We start from the raw sequence: 19,350 nt of genomic DNA, 5'->3' as shown, positions 1-19,350 counted from the left end.
AACCTTCCTTTCCTTGAGAAAAAGAAAGAAGAGAAAATAAAGATATGGAGCCTTACGGCTCGTTATTACTTACCGGGGAGTAGGTGCTGCACAAAGTATCAGATCACATATGCAAAAAATAGAAAGCATGAACTTGACAAGATGTGCGGAGCACATGAGCTTTACTTATGCACGGGGTATGCGCCCGGCTTTGTACAAAGGATTACATGCAACAGCGGCAAGACTTGTACAAAAGGTGGTTGCCGGAACAGGTTCCGGCAACCGCGCCTTACGGGTAAAACTTACGAAGATGCTCAATGTTCCAGGAGTTGCTCACCGGAATGGCATCTTCGGTCTCAAGGCGGACAGCGCCAGGCCTAGTGACTCGTTTCACCCGGTAAGGGCCTTCCCACTTTGGTGTCAACTTGTTGGAATTCTTGGCGGACTGAACACGCCGAAGAACAAGGTCACCTTCCTCGAGACTTCTGGCATTAACTTTGTGGCTATGGTAGCGGCGCAAAGCTTGCTGGTAGCGAGCAGCTCGTACAGCAGCCTGAAGACGGTCTTCCTCAAGGAGCAGCGCGTCATCTTGTCGCAGCTGCTCTTGCTCAAGCTCATCATAAGTGAGCACTCGAGGTGACCCGTATACGAGTTCCGTGGGGAGAACTGCCTCTGCTCCATAGACTAGAGCGAAAGGTGTCTGGCCAGTGGCTCGATTTGGCGTCGTCCTGATCGACCAAAGAACCACCGGCAGCTCCTCGATCCAGTTTCTTCCGCACTTGTGCAGCCTATGAAAGTTCTGGTCTTGAGCCCGCGCAGCACTTCAGCATTTGCCCTCTCCGCTTGACCGTTGCTTCTCGGGTGAGCAACAGAAGCGAAGCAGACCTTGGCGCCAAGATCTTGGACGTACTGCATGAAGGTGCGGCTCGTGAATTGCGTACCGTTGTCGGTTATTATCCTGTTAGGGATCCCGAAGCGGCAAACAATCGACCTGAAGAACTTGACTGCTGACTGTGCTGTCACCTTCCTCACTGGTTCCACTTCCGGCCACTTTGTGAACTTGTCGATTGCAACGTACAAGTACTCAAAGCCCCCGACTGCTCGGGGAAAGGGGCCGAGGATGTCGAGCCCCCAGACCGAAAATGGCCAGGATAAAGGGATCGTCTGGAGAGCTTGAGCTGGTTGGTGTATCTGCTTGGAATGGAACTGGCACGCTTCACACTTGGTTACTTGTGCAGTTGCATCCTGGAGGGCTGTCGGCCAAAAGAAACCTTGCCGGAATGCTTTGCCGACAAGTGCTCTTGCGCCAATGTGGTGACCACATATGCCTCCATGTATCTCTGCCAACAGCTTTTGTCCGTCTTCCCGGTGAATACACTTCAATTTCACACCGTTGAGTCTTCTTCTGTACAGTGTCTTGTCGACAAACTGGTACATACTTGACTGCCGGGCTACTCTTTCCGCTTCTTCTTGCTCTTCGAGAAGTTCTCCTGTCTGAAGGAAACGGACAATCCGCTGTGCCCATGCTGGAGCTTGTGGCTCGAAAACAAGAACTAAAGGCAACTCTGCGGCTGCGGGAACATCCGCTTCTACGGCGAGAATCTGTGGCTCTGCCGGAGCTTGACGTTCCTCGGCAAGCTTGCCGGAGCAAAACTTGTCGGGAGCTTCTGCTTCAACGGAACAAACCCTAGAGTTTGCCGGAGCAGATTGCTCCTCAGCGCAAGGCAAATCTGTTGCTGCGGGAACGTCCGCTTCTACAGCGAGAACCTGCGGCTCTGCCAGAGCTTGACGTTCCCCGGCAAGCTTGCCAGAGCAAAACTTGTCGGGAGCTTCTGCTTCAACGGAACAAACCCTAGAGTTTGCCGGAGCAGACTGCTCCTCAGCGCTCTTGGCGTTGATCCTGGGGACCTTATTGGCGGCGGCTTCGGGAAGCTCTGCCGGCAAATAGTCACCAGAAATCAACTTCCTCTTCTTGCTCTTTCCAGTTGATGGCGTTACAGACGGTTGAGTCAGCTTGAGCACAAAGATCCCTGGTTCCACAGGTAACTTAAGTGCGGCGCACTTTGATAGGCCATCGGCAATGGCGTTCTGAGCTCTTGGAACATGCTCCATCTGTAGGCCGTCAAAGTGCTCTTCTAGCTTTCTCACTTCGTCGATGTAGGCTTCCATCAACGGACTCTGATAGCTCTTGTTCACTTGGCGGACGACAAGCTGCGAGTCACCCCTGATAATGAGTTTCTTGATCCCAAGGTCTGCTGCAATCCTGAGATCGGCAAGCAAGCCTTCATACTCTGCAGTATTGTTTGTTGCTTGCTCCTTGGGAAAGTGCATCTGGACTACGTATTTGAGGTGCTCTCCGGTGGGTGCGACAAGCAGCACGCCAGCGCCGGCGCCTTGCAGCGAAAAGGCACCATCAAAGTACATCAGCCACTCTTTTCTTGCTTCTTTGACGGGGATGCTCGTTTCTAGAATTTCTTCGTCTGGTGTTGGCGTCCATTCTGCTATGAATTCTGCCAATGCTCTGCTTTGGATAGTTGAAGTACTCTCAAACTTGAGGCCAAAGCTTGACAGTTCCAGTGCCCACTCAACAATCCTGCCTGTCGCTTCTGGATTCTGTAGTATCCTCTTCAGCGGAAAGCGAGTGACAACTATGATTTCATGTGCTTGGAAGTAATGGCGCAGCTTTCTCGAGGCCATGAGAAGGCCGAAAAGCAATTTCTGCACACCAGAGTACCTTGACCTAGCCCCCTGCAGAAGGGAACTGACAAAGTAAACAGGGCGCTGCACCATTCTCTTCTGTATCTCCTCGCGCGTCTGCGTAGATCCATCCTTGTCGGGACCAGAGCTTGCCGGGGAAGCCCCCTGCTTGTCGCTGGATGCGTCTGCCGTGGTTGCTGGCTCGTCATCTGCCTCCCTCTCCGCTACTAGCGCAGCACTAACCACTTGATTGGTTGCCGCTATATACAGCAGCAACTTCTCTTGTGGCTTAGGTGCGACAAGTGTTGGAGCGGAGGACAGGTATCTCTTCAAGTCTTGCAGCGCAGCCTCCGCTTTCGGAGTCCATTTCATTGGACCTGCCTTTTTCAATATTTTGAAAAACGGCAGGGTGCGCTCTGCAGACCTAGAAATAAACCTGCTGAGAGCAGCCATGCAACCGGCAAGTCTTCGTATATCCTTGACGCGCTTGGGTGCTTCAATCTGCTCAATGGCCTTGATCTTGTCGGGATTGGCTTCAATTCCCCGCTGAGACACGAAGAACCCGAGAAGCTTGCCGGAGGGGACTCCAAACACACACTTCTCGGGGTTGAGTTTAAGGTTGATCTTGCGCAGATTTGCAAAGGTCTCGTCTAAATCTTGAACCAGAGTTGCCTTGTCCTTGCTCTTGACCACTATGTCATCCATGTAGGCTTCCACATTTCTGTGTACTTGTGGCTCAAGAGCGACATGGACTACTCTTGCAAATGTTGAACCAGCATTTTTCAAACCGAAAGGCATCCGTATGAAACAGTATGTGCCACATGGAGTGATGAATGCGGTCTTCTCCTCATCCTCTTCAGCCATGAAGATCTGATGGTATCCTGAGTATGCGTCAAGAAATGAAAGCAAATCACATCCGGCCGTGGAGTCAACAATCTGGTCAATGCGCGGCAAAGGAAATGGGTCTTTGGGACAAGCTTTGTTAACATCGGTAAAGTCGACACAAAGTCTCCATTTCCCATTTGCCTTGCGCACGACTACAGGATTGGCCAACCACGTAGGATGGAGCACTCCTCTGACAAGGCCTGCTGCTTCCAACTTCTTGATTTCTTCTGCTATGAATTCTTGGCGCTCCACTGCTTGCTTCCTGACCTTCTGCTTGACGGGCCGCGCATGAGGACAAACGACAAGATGGTGCTCAATTACTTTCCTGGGAACACCGGGGATGTCAGACGGTTGCCACACAAACACGTCGACATTCGCCCGCAGGAAAGCAATGAGCGCGCTTTCCTATTTAGGGTCGAGAGTGGCGCTGATGGTGAAGGTACCACCAGTGCCGTCCTCCTTGGCGGACACCTTCTTGGTTTCTGGCGGAGCTGCCATTGTCTTCTTACACTTGCCGGTGGAGCTCGATGGTGCGTCCTCAACGGCAGCGCAGCACTCCGAAGAGGTGCGCTTGCCGGAGTGGGCATCAGAACTCTTGCCAGACTTGGTCTTCTTCTTCCCCCCGGGAGCTTCAACGGCAGGTGACTTGCGATCTGCTGCGGCTGCCGCTTCCCGGTAGATCTTGTCGGCGCAGATAAGAGCATCCTTCTTGTTGCCAGGGACAGAGATGACGCTTATCGGGCCTGGCATCTTCAGCATGTTGTATGCGTAGTGAGAGGCTGCCATGAACTTGGCGAGTGCTGGACGGCCGAGTATCCCATTGTAAGGCAATGGAAAATCGGCAACGTCAAAAGTGACCCTCTCAGTCCTGAAGTTCACCTCGCTGCCAAATGTTACTGGCAACGTGACCTTCCCCTTTGGCTTGCTCCTTCCCGGGTTGATTCCTTGGAATGTGCCGGTCTCTTCAAGCTCGCTGTCAGGGATCTGGAGTTTCTGGAGTACAGCGGAGGAGATCAGGTTCAAACTGGCCCCGCCGTCAGCTAGCATCTTAGTGACCTTGAGGTTGCGGATAGTTGGTGAAACCAACATTGGCAAGCACCCGACCGCAGTTGTGCGATCAGGGTGGTCCTCAATATCAAAGATGATAGGCGTGCTGGACCATTTCAGAAGCTTGCGTGACTCGACAGGCGGTTCTGCCGCATTGACTTCCCGCACCCACTGCTTGAGTTGGCGGTGTGAAGTATGCAGAGAAGCACCGCCGTCAACGCACAAGACCTCTGTGGCTTTCTGGAACTCCTGCTCACTGGTCTCGACATCATCCATGTCTTCGTCGTCGTCGTCGTCTTCATCCTTGTCGCGGCCGCGGGGAGGTCTGTCTCCTTGCCGCTGCTTGGCCTTGCCGCGGCGTCCTCCCCGGCCAGCGTGCTTCTTGCTGGATTCTCCAGCGCCTCCTTGGGCCCTCTCCTTGTCGCGTCGCTCGTACTCAGCCTTTTGTTGCTGGACAAGCTGCTCGACCTTCTTGCAGTTCTGGAGGTCATGGCCCTTGGTGCGGTGGATCTTGCAGTACTGCTTGTCGGTGCCGTCCTGCTTGTCGGCGACCGCCACAGCCTGGCAGTTGGTGCATGCGGCAATCTCTTTGTCGGAGCTACCAACTTTGGCTTTCTTGGCGCCACCTTCGTTGCCGGACTGCTCAACGACTATCACATATTTGCCTTTCTTCTTCCTGTTCCGCCGCCGGTTTTTCCTTGCCGGGGCAGCATCCTCGCTGTCAGATCCTTCTGCTCCTGTATTCTCTCCGGGGAGTTTCCTCCCTTCCTCAGCACATGCACACTTGTCGGCCAGGGCATACAGCTCACTGACGTCTCTGATCTTGCACATCGCCATCTCCTCCCGCATCCTGCGATTACGCACGTTCTGATGGAACGCCCTGATGACCGCGGCAGGGTGGACATCTGGGATGTTGTGCTGTACATGGCTGAATCTCTGAATGTACTTGCGCAGGGGCTCTCCTTCCTTCTGGGCGAGCAGATGAAGGTCACTCTCTTGGCCATGAGGTTTGTGGCCGCCTGTAAAGGCGCCAACAAACTGATGGCATAAGTCTGCCCAGGAGGATATGGAGTCGTCCGGCAAGTGCATGAGCCAGGACCTGACGTTGGGCTTGAGCACCAGCGGGAAGTAGTTGGCAAGGATCTTGTCGTCCCGCCCCCCGGCAGCCTGCACCGCGATGGTGTAGATGCTGAGGAACTCCGACGGATGCGACTTGCCGTCGTACTTCTCTGGTACGTATGACTTGAAATTCTTCATGCTAGGCCACTGGACTTGCCGCAGCTCACGAGTAAACGCAGGACAACCTACCGCGTACGGCAAGCCGCCTGGTTCCCCTGGCGCATGCATGTCGACAGAGGGCCCAACGCGCTGGTCCAATTGACGTCGCGCTTCTCTTCGGTGCTCGATGCGAGTACGAGCGTCTTCTTGCTGTCGTTCGTGAAGTACTTGGCGCTGATCACAACGAGCTCGTGGATCTGATGACGCGGTGGAGTCGCTGTCGAGGTGTATCCGGCGAGTCAGCGATCTTGGCCTTCGGGCGGAGAGTGCACAATGGTTGCACCCCCACCGGTCTTGTCGCCACCGGCTCGTGCCTGGCTGACTTGCCGCGACTGTGACGTGCTCGGCTACTGTTGAGTGTCGCCATTGGCGAAGCCGATGAGACTCTGAATGGTGGCCCTCCAGTCGTCGATCTTGTCTGCCGTTGGAGGGTATTCCAGGAGCAGTTGAGCTCGCGCCAAAGCTTCTGCTGCAGTGGCGGGTGGTGGTGGCGAACGGTGCGAGGAGCGGGATATGCTCGGACTTCTAACTGTGTTAGAAGGAGTAGTATCCCGTCCAGGCGACCGTGCCTCGCTCGTGTCAGCATGTTGGCGTGCATGCTGGTCTTGAGCACTCCGAGATCCACCAGTTCGATCTTGGTCCAGCAAACGCATGGTACTGTGAGCACCATGACGCTGCCGGTCCCGCGCCTCCTGAGATGGGCGCGGTGCATGCACGGACGCCGAGGTCTTGGAGTGCGCCCGGTCGTTGTGGGAGCCGGCTATGCCGCCGATGGGCAGCGCAGCCTTGTCCTTGGACCTGGCAGCACCATGAGCTCGCTCGTCGACGCCCGTTCTTCCGCCGGCGTCTGCCCCATCAGCCGTTTGCTCCGGCGGTGGTGGGTTCGGTGCGGACGGAGTAGCCGCCTCCGAAGCCTTCTTCTTCGGCGGCATGTCGATGAAGATGATGAAGATCTAGCTCGCGTGAACGCCGGATCTGGTTCACACAACTTCGACGCCTCCTACCTGGCGCGCCAAAGATGCCGGGGTTCTGATCCACGAGCACCTATGGGACCGGCGGACCGAGTCCCTTTCGGTTCGGCGGGGGTGGAGGTCGCACGAAGAGCGGATCGAGGCGAAGCACACGAGTAGTTTACCCAGGTTCGGGTCGCACGGATGCGTAAAACCCTACTCCTGCTTCATGGTTTGTATTGAGTTCTTGCTCGGGAGCGCAGAGTGCTACAGTACACTCCAGCAGCTAACGAGACCGAGCGTGAGTGTTCTCTTTCTCCTAACCAGCCAACTAACCCCCCCCCCTAGGTTGCGCATGGGCCTCCTTTTATATGCTCAAGGGGTCACCGACAGGTGGCAACGTAGACAAGGGTAAAAATAGAAAGGTGCTGCGGTAGGTACAGCTACCTGCTACAGTGTATCATACCTAACCCTGACGGCAGGGGACAAGGGCATTAAATGCCCGTCTGCATCGCTTAAACAGTGCAAAAAGGACCGCCAGGGACGTCACCGCTCGCCACGATGGCGATCTTGTCAGCGCCGCTTGCCACCGCGCACCCCTGGCTGCACAGCCTCCCGCCACGTACGCCTGGAAGGGTCCCAGAGCGACACGTTGGTGGATGCGCTAGAGCGCGGGCATAGAGTGGTGGCTTGCCGCGGCAAGCGCCTTGCCGCGGTCGTTGTCTTGTCGCGTCCGGGAGCTTGTCTCTCACCGGGCCTTGCCGGGGCGCGAGGCGCGTCGCGGCAAGTTCCTTGAGATGCCTTGGTTGGCCTTCTCGGCAAGCTCCTCTTGCCGGGGTCTTGTCTCCTTAGCTCGGATACTTTGTTCTTGGATGGCTCCAAAGGAACCACGGAGGACCTTGGCGGTCACCTGGCAAGCCTTGCCGCGGGATGCTGCAACTGCCCGTGCACAAGTTGGGTGGAATAGAATATAATGAGGAGGGTGATGTCTTCTACACAACCTTCTTCTTGTAGACATTGTTGGGCCTCCAAGTGCAGAGGTTTGTAGGACAGTAGAAAATTTCCCTCAAGTGGATGACCTAAGGTTTATCAATCCGTAGGAGGCGTAGGATGAAGATTGTCTCTCTCAAGCAACCCTGCAACCAAATAACAAAGAGTCTCTTGTGTCCCCAACACACCCAATACAATGGTAAATTGTATAGGTGCACTAGTTCGGCGAAGAGATGGTGATACAAGTGGTATATGGATAGTAGATAATAGTTTTTGTAATCTGAAAATATAAAAACAGCAAGGTAACTAATGATAAAAGTGAACGTAAACGGTATTGCAATGTGTTGAAACAAGGCCTAGGGTTCATAGTTTCGCTAGTGCAAGTTCCCTCAACAATGATAACATAAGCGGATCATATAACTATCCCTCAACATGCAACAAAGAGTCACTCCAAAGTCACTAATAGCCGAGAACAAACAAAGAGATTATGGTAGGGTACGAAACCACCTCAAAGTTATTCTTTCCAATCAATCCGTTGGGCTATTCCTATAAGTGTCACAAACAGCCCTAGAGTTCGTACTAGAATAACACCTTAAGACACAAATCAACCAAAACCCTAATGTCACCTCAAGTATCCGTGGGTATGATTATATGATATGCATCACACAATCTCAGATTCGTCTATTCAACCAACACATAGAACCTCAAAGAATGCCCCGAAGTTTCTACCAGAGAATCACGACGAAAATGTGTGCCAACCCCTATGCATAGGTTCATGGGCGGAACCCGCAAGTTGATCACCAAAACATACATCAAGTGAATCACGTGATATCCCATTGTCACCACAGATATGCACGGCAAGACATACATCAAGTGTTCTCAAATCTTTAAAGACTCAATCCGATAAGATAACTTCAACGGGGAAACTCAATCCATTACAAGAGAGTAGAGGGGGGAGAAAACTTTATAGGATCCAAATATAATAGCAAAGCTCGCGGTACATCAAGATCGTATCATCTCAAGAACACGAGAGGGAGAGAGAGAGAGAGATCAAACACATAGCTACTGGTACATACCCTCGGCACCGAGGGAGAACTACTCCCTCCTCATCATGGAGAGCACCGGGATGATGAAGATGGCCACTGGAGAGGGATTCCCCCTCCGGCAGGGTGCCGGAACGGGTCTAGATTGGCTTTCGGTGGCTACGGAGGCTTCTGGCGGTGGAACTCCCGATCTATTGCACTCCCCGATGTATTTAGGGTATATGGAGATATATAGGCGGAAGAAGTACGTCAGGGGAGCCACGAGGGGCCCACGAGGGTGGAGGGCGTGCCCTAGGGGGGTGGGCGTGCCCCCTACCTCGTGGCCTCCTCGAAGCTTCCCTTACGTGCACTTCAAGTCTTCTGGGCTTCTTTCCTTCCAAAAATGAGTTCCGTGAAGTTTCAGTACAATTGGACTCCGTCTGATTTTCCTTTTCTTCGAAACCCTAAAACAAGGTAAAAACAGAAACTGGCACTGGGCTCTGGGTTAATAGGTTAGTCCCAAAAATGATATAAAAGTGTATAATAAAGCCCATAAACATTCAAAACAGTAGATAATATAGCATGGAGCAATCAAAAATTATAGATACGTTGGAGACGTATCAGCATCCCCAAGCTTAATTCCTGCACGTCCTCGAGTAGGTAAGTGATAAAAATAGAATTTTTGATGCGGAGTGCTACTTGGCATAATTTCAATGTAACTCTTCTTAATTGTGGCATGAATATTCAGATCCATAAGATTCAAGACAAAAGTTTTATATTGACATAAAAACAATAATACTTCAAGCATACTAACTAAGCAATCATGTCTTCTCAAAATAACATGGCCAAAGAAAGCTATCCCTACAAAATCATATAGTCTGGTTATGCTCTATCTTCACCACACAAAATATTTAAATCATGCACAACCCTGATGACAAGCCAAGAAATTGTTTCATACTTTTGATGTTCTCAAACTTTTTCAATCTTCACGCAATACATGAGCGTGAGCCATGGACATATCACTATAGGTGGAATAGAATGGTGGTTGTGGAGAAGACAAAAAGGGAGAAGATATTCTCACATTGACTAGGCGTATCAACGGGCTATGGAGATGCCCATCAATAAATATCAATATGTGTGAGTAGGGATTGCCATGCAACGGATGCACTAGAGCTATAAGTGTATGAAAGCTCAACAAAAGAAACTAGTGGGTGTGCATCCAACTTGCTTGCTCACGAATACCTAGGGCATTTTGAGGAAGCCCATCATTGGAATATACAAGCCAAGTTCTATAATGGAAGATTCCCACTAGTATATGAAAGTGACAACATAGGAGACTCTCTATCATGAAGATCATGGTGCTACTTTGAAGCACAATTGTGGTAAAAGGATAGTAGCATTGCCCCTTCTCTCTTTCTCTCTCATTTTTTTTATTTTTTTATTTGGGCCTTTCTCTTTTTTATGGCCTCTTTTCTCTTTTTTTATTTGGGCTTCTTTGGCCTCTTTTTTTTCGTCCGGAGTCTCATCCCGACTTGTGGGGGAATCATAGTCTCCATCATCCTTTCCTCACTGGGACAATGATCTAATAATGATGATCATCACACTTTTATTTACTTGCAACTCATGAATTACAACTCGATTCTTAGAACAAAATATGTCTCTATATGAATGCCTCCGGCGGTGTACCAGGATGTGTAATGATGCATGGGTGACATGTATGAAAGAATTATGAACGGTGGCTTTGCCACAAATACAATGTCAACTACATGATCATGCAAAGCAATATGATAATGATGAAGCGTGTCATAATAAACGGAACGGTGGAAAGTTTCATGGAAATATATCTCGGAATGGCTATGGAAATGCCATAATAGGTAGGTATGGTGGCTGTTTTGAGGAAGATATATGGTGGGTTTATGGTACCGGCAAAAGTTGCGCGGTATTAGAGAGGCTAGCAATGGTGGAAGGGTGAGAGTGTGTATAATCCATGGACTCAACATTAGTCATAAAGAACTCACATACTTATTGCAAAAATTTATTAGTTATCGAAACAAAGTACTACGCGCATGCTCCAAGGGGGATAGATTGGTAGGAAAAGACCATCTCTCGTCCCCGACCGCCACTCGTAAGGAAGACAATCGATAAATAAATCATGCTCCGACTTCATCACATAACGGTTCACCATACATGAATACTACGGGAATCACAAACTTCAACATAAGTATTTCTCAAATTCACAACTACTCAACTAGCATGACTCTAATATCACCATCCTCATATCTCAAAACAATCATCAAGTATCAAACTTCTCATAATCTTCAATGCACTTTATATGAAAGTTTTTATTATATCCTTCTTGGATGCCCATCATATTAGGACTAGTTTCATAACCAAAGAAAATTACCATGTTGTTCTAAAAGGCTCTCAAAATGATATAAGTGAAGCATAAGAGTTCATCTATTTCTATAAAATAAAACCACCACCGTGCTCTAAAAGGATATAAGTGAAGCACTAGAGCAAATGACAAACTACTCCGAAAGATATAAGTGAAGATCAATGAGTAGTCGAATAATTATGCAACTATGTGAAGACTCTCTAACATTTAATAATTTCAGATCTTGGTATTTTATTCAAACATCAAGCAAAACTAAATAAAATAACATCTAGAATAGCAAACATCATGTGAAGAAGCAAAAACATAGGATCAACCGAAACTAACCGATAGTTGTTGAAGAAGAAAGGTGGGATGCCAACCGGGGCATCCTCAAGCTTAGACGCTTGAGACTTCTTGAAATATTATAAATCACGGTCTCCCTGAATCCCCAAGCTTGAGCTTTTGTGTTTCCTTAATTCCTCCCATATCACGGTCTCCCTAAATCTCAAAAGCTTCATCCACACAAAACTCAACAAGGACTCGTGGGATAAGTTAGTATAAATCAATTGGAAAACCTTATCATACTCTACTGTAGCAAATCAAAAAAAATATTATTCAACATTGCATACTAAATGCCTTTGCATATTTAATAGTCCTATCCTCAAATAGAATTATTAAAGAAACAAACATATGCAAACAATGCAAGCATAACAGCAATCTGCCTAAACAGGATAGTCTATAAAGAATGCAGCTAGATCCATACTTCCATAACTCCAAAAATTATGAAAGAAAATTCCCACTGTAGTAAATTTATCATATCTTAATATGCAAAAGGTTTCAACATTTTATCACATTCTGACTTTTCCAGGGAATTATTGCAACAGCGGTAAACTTTCTGTTTTCAAACAGCAACATGTGGACTTCTAAAATAGGCATAGTAAAGGCTATCAATGCCACTTTTATTGAAATAAAAGATGAAAAACATTGTTCTAAATAACAGCAAGAAAATCTTAACAAAATAAATTGACGTTCCAAGCAAAACACATATCATGTGGCGAATAAAAATATAGCTCCAAGTAAAGTTACTGATGAACGAAGACGAAAGAGGGGATGCCTTCCGGGGCATCCCCAAGCTTAGGCTTTTCGTTGTCCATGAATATTACCTTGGGGTGACTTGGGCATCCCCAAGCTTAGGCTCTTGCCACTCCTTATTCCATAGTCCATAGAATCCTTACCTAAAACTTGAAAACTTCACAACACAAAACTTAACAGAGAACTCGTAAGCTCCGTTAGCGAAAGAAAACAAAACACCACTTCAAGGTACTGTAATGAGCTCATTATTTATTTATATTGGTGTTAAACCTACTGTATTCTAACTTCTCTATGGTTTATAAACTCTTTTACTAGCCATAGATTCATTAAAATAAGCAAACAACACACGAAAAAAAGAATCTGTCAAAAACAGAACAGTCTGTAGTAATCTGGATCAAACGTATACTTAAGAACTCATAAAATTCTAAAATAAATTTCTGGACCTGCGGAATTTATCTATTAATAATCTGCAAAAATAATTAACTAAATAGAACTTTCCAAATAAAAATGGCAGAAATTCTTGTGAGTGCTAAAGTTTCTGTTTTTTACAGCATGATCATAAAGACTTCACCCAAGTCTTCCCAAAGGTTCTACTTGGCACAAACACTAATTAAACAACTAAAACCACATATAAACAGAGTCTATATGAATTATTTATTGCTAAATAGGAGCAAAAAGCAAGGAACTAAAATAAAGTTGGGTTGCCTCCCAACAAGCACTGTCGTTTAATGCCCCTAGCTAGGCATGATGATTTCAATGATGCTCACATAAAAGATAAGGATTGAAACATAAAGAGAGCATCATGAAGAATATGACTAGCACATTTAAGCCTAACCCACTTCCTATGCATAGGGATTTTGTGAGCAAACAACTTGTGGGAACAAGAATCAACTTGCATTGGAAAGCAAAACAAGCTTAACTTCAAAATTTCATACCTTCAAGCGCTAACCTCCCCGGCAACGGCGCCAAAAAAGAGCTTGATGTCTACTACACAACCTTCTTCTTGTAGACGTTGTTGGGACTCCAAGTGCAGAGGTTTGTAGGACAGTAGCAAATTTCCCTCAAGTGGATGACCTAAGGTTTATCAATCCGTAGGAGGCATAGGATGAAGATGGTCTCTCTCAAGCAACCCTGCAACCAAATAACAAAGAGTCTCTTGTGTCCCCAACACACCCAATACAATGGTAAATTGTATAGGTGCACTAGTTCGGCGAAGAGATGGTGATACAAGTGGTATATGGATAGTAGATAATAGTTTTTGTAATCTTAAAATATAAAAACAGCAAGGTAACTAATGATAAAAGTGAGTGTAAACGGTATTGCAATGTGTTGAAACAAGGCCTAGGGTTCATACTTTCGCTAGTGCAAGTTCCCTCAACAATGATAACATAATTAGATCATATAAGTATCCCTCAATATGCAACAAAGAGTCACTCCAAAGTCACTAATAGCGGATAACAAACAAAGAGATTATGGTAGGGTAAGAAACCACCTCAAAGTTATTCTTTCCAATCAATCCATTGGGCTATTCCTATAAGTGTCACAAACAGCCCTAGAGTTCGTACTAGAATAACACCTTAAGACACAAATCAACCAAAACCCTAATGTCACCTCAAGTATCCGTGGGTATGATTATACGATATGCATCACACAATCTCAGATTCATCTATTCAACCAACACATAGAACCTCAAAGAGTGCCCCAAAGTTTCTACCAGAGAATCACGGCAAAAACGTGTGCCAACCCCTATGCATAGGTTCATGGGAAGAACCATCAAGTTGAGCACCAAAACATACATCAAGTGAATCACGTGATATCCCATTGTCACCACAGATACGCACGACAAGACATACATCAAGTGTTCTCAAATCTTTAAAGACTCAATCCGATAAGATAACTTCAAAGGGGAAACTCAATCCATTACAAGAGGGTAGAAGGGGGAGAAAACCTTATAGGATCCAAATATAATAGCAAAGCTCGCGATACATCAAGATCGTATCATCTCAAGAACACGAGAGGGAGAGAGAGAGAGAGATCAAACACATAGCTACTGGTACATACCCTCGGCACCGAGGGAGAACTACTCCCTCCTCATCATGGAGAGCACCGGGATGATGAAGATGGCCACCGGAGAGGGATTCCCCCTCCGGCAGGGTGCCGGAACGGGTCTAGATTGGCTTTCGGTGGCTATGGAGGCTTCTGGCGGCGGAACTCCCGATCTATTATGCTCCCCGATGTTTTTAGGGTATATGGAGATATATAGGCGGAAGAAGTACGTCAGGGGAGCCACGAGGGGCCCACGAGGGTGGAGGGTGCGCCCTAGGGGGGTGGGCGCCCCCCCTACCTCGTGGCCTCCTCGAAGCTTCCCTTACGTGCACTTCAAGTATTCTGGGCTTCTTTCCTTCCAAAAATGAGTTCCGTGAAGTTTCAGGTCAATTGGACTCCGTTTGATTTTCCTTTTCTTCGAAACCCTAAAACAAGGTAAAAACAGAAACTGGCACTGGGCTCTGGGTTAATAGGTTAGTCCCAAAAATGATATAAAAGTGTATAATAAAGCCCATAAACATTCAAAACAGTAGATAATATAGCATGGAGCAATCAAAAATTATAGATACGTTGGAGTCGTATCAGGGGGTTATGTGGAGAAGACAAAAAAGGAGAAAGTATCACATCAACGAGGCTAATCAATGGGCTATGGAGATGCCCATCAATTGATGTTAATGCAAAGAGTAGGGATTGCCATGCAACGGATGCACTAGAGCTATTAATGTATGAAAGCTCAACAAAAGAAAGTAAGTGGGTGTGCATCCAACTTGCTTGCTCACGAAGACCTAGGGCACTTGAGGAGGCCCATTGTTGGAATATACAAGCCAAGTTCTATAATGAAAAATTCCCACTAGTATATGAAAGTGACAAAACAAGGGACTCTCTATCATGAAGATTACGGTGCTACTTTGAAGCACAAGTGTGGCAAAGGATAGTAACATTGTCCCTTCTCTCTTTTTCTCTCATTTTTTTAATTTGGCCTTTCTCTTTTTTTTATATGGCCTTTCTCTTTTTTTTTTATAATTCCTCATTTGGGACAATGCTCTAGAAAATGATGATCATCACACTTCTGTTTATTTACAACTCAATGATTACAACTCGATACTAGAACAAAAGATGACTCTATACGAATGCCTCCGGCGGTGTACCGCGATATGCAATGGACCAAGAGTGACATGTATGAAAGAATTATGAACGGTGGCTTTGCCACAAATACTATGTCAACTACATGATCATGCTAAGCAATATAACAATGATGAATGTGTCATGATAAACGGAATGGTGGAAAGTTGCATGGCAATATATCTCAGAATGGCTATGGAAATGCTATAATAGGTAGGTATGGTGGCTGTTTTGAGGAAGATATAAGGAGGTTTATGTGTGAAAGAGCGTATCATATCACGGGGTTTAGATGCACTGGCGAAGTTTGCGCCAACTCTCAATGTGAGAAAGGGCAATGCACGGTACCGAAGAGGCTAGCAAGGATGGAAGGGTGAGAGTGCGTATAATCCATGGACTCAACATTAGTCATAAAGAACTCGCATACTTATTGCAAAAATCTACAAGTCATCAAAAACCTTGGCACTACGCGCATGCTCCTAGGGGGATAGATTGGTAGGAAAAGACCATCGCTCGTCCCCGACCGCCACTCATAAGGAAGACAATCAAAAACACCTCATGCTTCAAATTTGTTACATAACATTTACCATACGTGCATGCTACGGGACTTTCATACTTCAACACAAGTATTTCTCAATTTCACAACTACTCAACTAGCACGACTTTGATATTATTACCTCCATATCTCAAAACAATCATCAAGCATCAAACTTCTCTTATTTTTCAAATCACTCATAAGAAAATTTTACTAATCTTGAATACCTAGCATATTAGGATTTTAAGAAAATTACCATGCATTTAAGACTCTCAAAATAATCTAAGTGAAGCATGAGAGATCAATAGTTTCTATAAAACAAATCGACCACCGTGCTCTAAAAGATATAAGTGAAGTACTAGAGCAAAACTATATAACTCAAATGATATAAGCGAAGCACATAGAGTATTCTAACAAATTCCAAGTCATGTATGGCTCTCTCAAAAGGTGTGTACAGCAAGGATGATTGTGGTAAAGTAAAAATCAAAGACTCAAATAATACAAGGCGCTCCAAGCAAAAGACATATCATGTGGTGAATAAAAATATAGCTCCAAGTAAAGTTACCGATAGAAGTAGACGAAAGAGGGGATGCCTTCTCGGGCATCCCCAAGCTTTGGCTTTTATCTTGGGGGTGCCATGAGCATCCCCAAGCTTAGGCTCGTGCCACTCCTTGTTCCATAATCCATCAAATCTTTACCCAAAACTTGAAAACTTCACAACACAAAACTCAAAGTAGAAAATCTCGTGAGCTCCGTTAGCGAAAGAAAACAAAAGACCACTTCAAGGTACTGTAATGAACTCATTATTTATTTATATTGGTGTTAAACCTACTGTATTCCAACTTCTTTATGGTTTATAAACTATTTTACTAGCCATATATTCATAAAAATAAGCAAACAACACACGAAAAACAGAATCTGTCAAAAACAGAACAGTCTGTAGTAATCTGTAGCTAGCGCAAGATATGGAACCCCAAAAATTCTAAAATAAATTGCTGGACGTGAGGATTTATATATTAATCATCTTCAAAAATAAAAATGACAGCAGTTCTCGTGAGCGCTAAAGTTTCTGTTTTTTACAGCAAGTTTAACAAGACTTTCCCCAAGTCTTCCCAACGGTTCTACTTGGCACAAACACTAATTAAACACAAAAAACACAATCAAAACAGAGGCTAGATAAATTATTTATTACTAAAGAGGAGCAAAAGGCAAGGAATAAAAATAAAATTGGGTTGCCTCCCAACAAGCGCTATCGTTTAACGCCCCTAGCTAGGCATAACAAGCAAGGATAGATCTAGGTATTGCCATAATAGTAAGATAGATTATTAAAACTCATTTCATATTCTCTACGTTCAGAAGCAAGTTTTCTTTGAGGCAAGAAAAAGTAATCAAAAGGGCTAAATTTAATGGGACAAAAGTCCCCAAGATCAACCTTGGGAGGTATAGGTTCCTCCTTTGGTCCTTCATATTGCACAACCAATTCATCATTATAAGCATTCTTTTGACAGAACTTTGTGAGCCTATATTCAAGAGAATATCCTAGTTCATTATTTCGAATAGCCAAATCATCATTGAGTTCAGAAATTCTATCAACTAAAACATTGGTAGGAACCCTTTTTCTAAGACTTTCATTTAAAGCAACATATTCTAGAGATTGAAAACGCATTATTTCTTCTTGATCAAAGAGGATGGCCTCTATGGGAGGACGGCAAGTGTCCACCCTATAATGTGCAAAGATTTCTTTGGCCTCTTTTATTATGAATCTAAACTCATGAGCCAAAAAGATAGTAGCGGCACGCTTAACAGAAGAATGCTCAATATTAGAAAATTCTAGGAAAATCCTTTGTATGCAAGGATGCATGTGCATGAATTGTCTTTCAAGTTCAACTACAAGCATGGCAATAGCGTCCACAAGACTACTAGTTCTATGCAGGATAGAACTACCCATAGAAGGTAAAGCACCGGCACAAGTAAAGAAATCTTGAATAACTCCTTTTCCAATAATATTACCACTAGCAACACGGAATTTTTTTGTATGTAAGATGGTGGGTTCTTTAGTAGGAGCATCAGAATTTTTCATGATATTATTATTGTCCATGTTGACTATAATTTCCCCAATTTCAGACATAGTGGTAGAAGGTAAGGGACTAGTCATAACGACAAGCAAACGAACTAACACACAAGCAAACAAAAAGCAAGCGGGCAAAAAGAGGCAAATGGGAAAGAGAAGGAGGATAGAGAGAGGGCAGATAAAAAGGCAAGGGTGAAGTGGGGGAGAGGAAAACGAGAGGCAAATAGCAAATAATGTAATGCGGGAGATAAGGGTATGTGATGGGTACTTGGTATGTTGACTTTTGCGTATACCTCCCCGGCAACGGCGCCAGAAATCCTTCTTGCTACCTCTTGAGCACTGCGTTGGTTTTCCCCGAAGAGGAAGGGATGATGCAGCAAAGTAGCGTAAGTATTTCCCTCAGTTTTTGAGAACCATGGTATCAATCCAGTAGGAGGCTACGTGCAAGTCCCTCATACCTGCACAAACAAATAAATCCTCGCAACCAACGCATTAAGGGGTTGTCAATCCCTACACGGCCATATCGAGAGTGAGATCTGATAGATATGATAAGATAATATTTTTGGTATTTTTATGATAAAGATGCAAAGTAAAATAAAAGCAAAGTAAAAGCAAAAGGAAATAACTTAGTATTGGTAGATTAATATGATAAAGATAGACCCCGGGGCCATAGGATTGACTAGTGGCTTCTCTCGAGAGCATAAGTATTCTACGGTGGGTGAACAAATTACTGTTGAGCAATTGACAGAATTGAGCATAGTTATGAGAATATCTAGGTATGATCATCTATATAGGCATCACGTCCGAGACAATTAGACCGACTCCTGCCTACATCTACTACTATTACTCTACTCATCGATCGCTATCCAGCATGCATCTAGAGTATTAAGTTAATGAAAACGGAGTAACGCCTTAAGCAAGATGACATGATGTAGAGGGATAAACTCATGCAATATGATGAAAACCCCATCTTGTTATCCTCGATGGCAACAATACAATACATGCCTTGCTGCCCCTACTGTCACTCGGAAAGGACACCGCAACATTGAACCCAAAGCTAAGTGAGGGAGTCCTGGATTAGGGGGTGTCCGGATGGCCGGACTATACCTTTGGCCGGACTCCTGGACTATGAAGATACAAGATTGAAGACTTCGTCCCGTGTCCGGAAGGGACTTTCCTTGGCGTGGAAGGCAAGCTTGGCGATACGGATATGTAGATCTCCTACCATTGTAACCGACTCTGTGTAACCCTAGCCCTCTCCGGTG

The sequence above is a fragment of the Triticum dicoccoides genome, chromosome 6A (assembly GCF_002162155.2).
Source record: "Triticum dicoccoides isolate Atlit2015 ecotype Zavitan chromosome 6A, WEW_v2.0, whole genome shotgun sequence".
NCBI classification, from domain to species: Eukaryota; Viridiplantae; Streptophyta; class Magnoliopsida; order Poales; family Poaceae; genus Triticum; species Triticum dicoccoides.
Note: the sequence above shows the minus strand (reverse complement) of the source record.